General features: G+C 33.6%; 1 non-coding gene across 1 annotated transcript; it reads left to right on the top strand.

Moving 5' to 3' along the window:
• Positions 1–242: 242 nt before the first annotated feature.
• Positions 243–346, top strand: LOC112804983 (small nucleolar RNA R71). Its single transcript, XR_003203599.1, has one exon. It is a non-coding gene; the product is annotated as a small nucleolar RNA R71 (small nucleolar RNA).
• Positions 347–4,539: the final 4,193 nt, after the last annotated feature.

The following is a 4,539-nucleotide window of genomic DNA, read 5'->3' as shown; positions in this document are numbered from 1 at the left end:
CCAATATGGCATTCAGAGCATCAATTTCAAGAACTCCCTTCCTCTGAGGCGTCCCATTATTCACGGAATTCCTCTCAGAAGTGTACATAAATTGGTTATTTGCAACCATGTCAATAAGTTCTTGAGCTTCTGCAGGCGTTTTCTTTAGGTGAATGGATCCACCTGCAGAATGGTCCAATGACATTTTGGAAAACTCAGATAGACCATAATAGAATATATCTAATATGGTCCATTCTGAAAACATGTCAGAAGGACACTTTTTGGTCATCTGCTTGTATCTTTCCCAAGCTTCATAGAGGGATTCACCATCTTTTTGTTTGAAGGTCTGAACATCCACTCTAAGCTTGCTCAGCTTTTGAGGAGGAAAGAATTTATCCAAGAAGGCCGTGACCAGCTTATCCCAGGAGTCCAGGCTATCTTTAGGTTGTGAGTCCAACCATGTTCTAGCTCTGTCTCTTACAGCAAAAGGGAAAAGCATGAGCCTATAGACTTCAGGATCTACTCCATTCGTCTTTACTGTCTCACAAATCTGTAAGAACTCAGTCAAAAACTGGTAAGGATCTTCAGATGGAAGTCCATGAAACTTGCAGTTCTGTTGCATTAGAGCAACTAATTGAGGTTTCAGCTCAAAATTATTTGCTCCAATGGCAGGAATTGAGATGCTTCTTCCATCAAATTTGGACGTTGGTTTAGTGAAATCACCAAGCATCCTTCTTGCATTATTGTTGTTGGGTTCGGCTGCCATCTCCTTCTCTTGTTCGAAAATCTCAGAAAGGTTGCCTCTAGATTGTTGTAATTTAGCTTCTCTTAGTTTCCTTTTTAGAGTCCTTTCAGGTTCTGAATCAGCTTCAACAAGAATGCCTTTTTTCTTGTTCCTGCTTATATAGGGAAGAAGAGAACAAGAAAAGGAAGAGGAATCCTCTATGTCACAGTAAAAAGGTTCCTTATTGTTAGTAGAAGAAGAAAGGGAATAAATAAAGGAAAGGGATGAATAGTCTGTATAAAGAGTAAGGATAGGGGAGGTGATAAGAGATGAAGAGAGGTGAAGAGAAGTGTTAGTAAATATATAGTAGAAGAGAAGAGAGGGAGAATTCAAAAATAATTTTGAAAAAGTAGTTAATGATTTTCGAAAATTAAAGATAAGATATAGTTAAAATTAAAATTTAAAACAATCAATTAATTTAAAAAGAATTTTGAAAAAGGGATGAGATATTTTCAAAAATTAAAGAGGGAAAAGTAGTTAAGTGGTTTTGAAAAAGATAAGAAACAAACAAAAAGTCAAATAGTTAGTCGAAAAAGATATTAAAATCAAATTTGAAAAGATAAGAAAATAAGAAGTTAGATAAGATATTTTAAAATCAAATTTTTGAAAAAGATAAAATTTTGAAAAAGATATGATATAAAAGATAAGATAAGATAGATTTAATTTTTAAAATTAAAATTAATTACTTGACTAACAAGAAACTAAAAGATATGATTCTAGAATTTAAAGATTGAACCTTTCTTAACAAGGAAGTAACAAACTTCAAATTTTTGAATCAATCACATTAATTGTTAGCATAATTTTCGAAAATAAAGATAAAGTTAAGAAAAAGATTTTTTTTGAAATATATTTTTAAAATTTTCGAAAATACATAAAAAATAAAAAAGATTTGATTTTTGAAAAAGTTTTGAAAAGATAGGATTTTTAAAATTGAAAATTTGACTTGACTTGTAAGAAACAACTAATTTTAAAATTTTTTTGACTAAGTCAACTCAAATTTTCGAAAATTATGAGAAAATTAAGGAAAAGATATATTTTTTTTATTTTTGAATTTTTAATTATGAGAGAGAAAAACATAAAAATGACTCACAACATGAAAATTATGAATCAAAACACATGATACATGCAAGAATACTATGAATGTCAAGATGAATAGCAAGAACACTTTGAAGATCATGATGAACATCAAGAACATATTTTTGAAAATTTTTTATGCAAAGAAAACATGCAAGACACCAAACTTAGAAATCTTTAATGCTTAGAAAATATGAATGCCAAGATGCACATGATAAACAACAAAAGACACAAAACAAGAAAAATCAAGATCAAACAAGAAGACTTACGAAGAACAACTTGAAGATCATGAAGAACACCATGAATGCATGATTTTTTTCGAAAAAATGCAAGAACAATATGAATATGCAATTGACACCAAACTTAAAAATTGACTCAAGACTCAAACAAGAAACACAAAATATTTTTTGTTTTTATGATTTTATGATTTTTTTGGTATTTTCTTTATTTATTTTCGAAAAAAAAGGAAAACAATTTTTTTTTGAAAAAATTTTTGAAAACAAAACAAAAAGAAAATTACCTAATCTGAACAACAAGATGAACCGTTAGTTGTCCATACTCAAACAATCCCCGGCAACGATGCCAAAAACTTGGTGCACGGATTTGTGATCATCAACAATGGCTCCAATAATTTGGTAGCTCTCACACGTGAATTACACTTAGTCACAACTCCGCACAACTAACCAGCAAGTGCACTGGGTCGTCAAAGTAATACCTTACGTGAGTAAGGGTCGATCCCACGGAAATTGTTGGTATGAAGCAAGCTATGGTCATCTTGTAAATCTCAGTCAGGCGGATAATAATTGGTTATGGGAAATATAAAGAGATACTTGCTTAAATAATAAAGGATAGAAATACTTATGTAAATTAATGGTGGGAATTTCAGATAAGCGTATGGAGATGCTTGTCCCTGTTGAATCTCTGCTTTCCTACTGCTTTCATCCAATCCTTCTTACTCCTTTCCATGGCAAGCTGTATATAGGGCATCACTGTTGTCAATGGCTACATCACATCCTCTCAGTGAAAATGGTCCAAATGCTTTGTCACAGCACGACTAATCATCTGTCGGTTCTCAATCAGGTTGGAGTAGAATCCAGTGATTCTTTTGCGTCTATCACTAACGCCTAGCCTTCAGGAGTTTGAAGCTCGTCACAGTCATTCAATTCCGGAATCCTACTCGGAATACTACAGACAAGGTTCGACTTTCCGGATTCCCATGAATTCCGCCATCAATTCTAGCTTATACCACAAAGATTCTGATTAAAGAATCCAAGAGATATGCGCCCGGTCTAAGGTAGAACGGAAGTGGTTGTCAGTCACGCGCGTTCATAGGTGAGAATGATGATGAGTGTCACGGATCATCACATTCATCATGTTGAAGTGCAACAAATATCTTAGAATAGGAATAAATCGAATTGGATAGAAAATAATATTAATTGCATTAAAACTTGAGGTACAGCAGAGCTCCACACCCTTAATCTATGGTGTGTAGAAACTCCACCGTTGAAAATACATAAGTGAAAGGTCCAGGCATGGCCGAATGGCCAGCCCCCATGATCTGAGAACTAAACGTTCCAAGATGTCTAATACAATAGAAAACTATCCTATTTATACTAGACTAGCTACTAGGGTTTACAGGAGTAAGTAATTGATGAATAAATCCACTTCCAGGGCCCACTTGGTGTATGTTTGGGCTGAGCTTGATCTATCCACGAGCTGAGGCTTCTTTTGGAGTTGAACGCCTAGTTGTAACGTGTTTTGGGCGTTCAACTCCGGTTCGTGACGTGTTTCTAGCGTTTGACTCCAGACAGCAACATGAAACTGGCGTTGAGCGCCAGTTTACGTCGTCTAATCACGAATAAAGTATGAAATATTATATATTGCTGGAAAGCTCTGGATGTCTACTTTCCAACGCCATTGAGAGCACACCATTTGGAGTTTTGTAGCTCCAAAAAATTCATTTCGAGTGCAGAGAGGTCAGAATCCAACAGCATCAGCAGTCCTTTGTCAGCCTTTTATCATAGTTTTGCTCAGGTCCCTCAATTTCAGCCAGAAATTACCTGAAATCACAGAAAAACACACAAACTCATAGTAAAGTCCAGAAATATGATTTTAACACAAAAACCAATGAAAACATCCCTAAAAGTAACTAGATTATACTAAAAACTATCTAAAAATAATGCCAAAAAGCGTATAAATTATCCGCTCATCAATTACTTATTGTAAAATGTGTAGCTATAAATGTAATTGGTTGGATATTATGGTAGAGTATTGAGAATATCTGCAAGTATATTAGCAGAATATTTGCTCATTCAAATTTGCAATAATTCTTTTTATATATTAATTTATCTATTTCTTTATTTTCTTAGTAAAGTGTTTAATTTCTTTTACTCTTTTTGTTTCTTGGTTAAATGTTGTGACTGATGACATGGAGTTTTGGCAGGAAAATGAAGATCCTAATGTTTGTTTTGGATTTCACAATAGGCCTAACAAAGTTACCATATCTGAGGTAAGCTCTAATCTAACCGATTCATTTACTGTGTATTATTATGCGGGCATAGATATGCATATTGTAGTGGAAGGACCTTGCTAAGTCTTTTGAAGCTCTTATTTTACCATAAATATGCATCTGTTTGTTCAGTTTGTTTATTTTTGAGATTGCCTTATTGTACTATTTTATCTTGTCTATTTGATACAATTTT

This window comes from Arachis hypogaea, chromosome 5 (genome assembly GCF_003086295.3).
Source record: "Arachis hypogaea cultivar Tifrunner chromosome 5, arahy.Tifrunner.gnm2.J5K5, whole genome shotgun sequence".
NCBI lineage: Eukaryota > Viridiplantae > Streptophyta > Magnoliopsida > Fabales > Fabaceae > Arachis > Arachis hypogaea.
The sequence above is the reverse complement of the archived record's forward strand: the minus strand, read 5'-3'. Positions and strand labels throughout refer to the sequence as shown.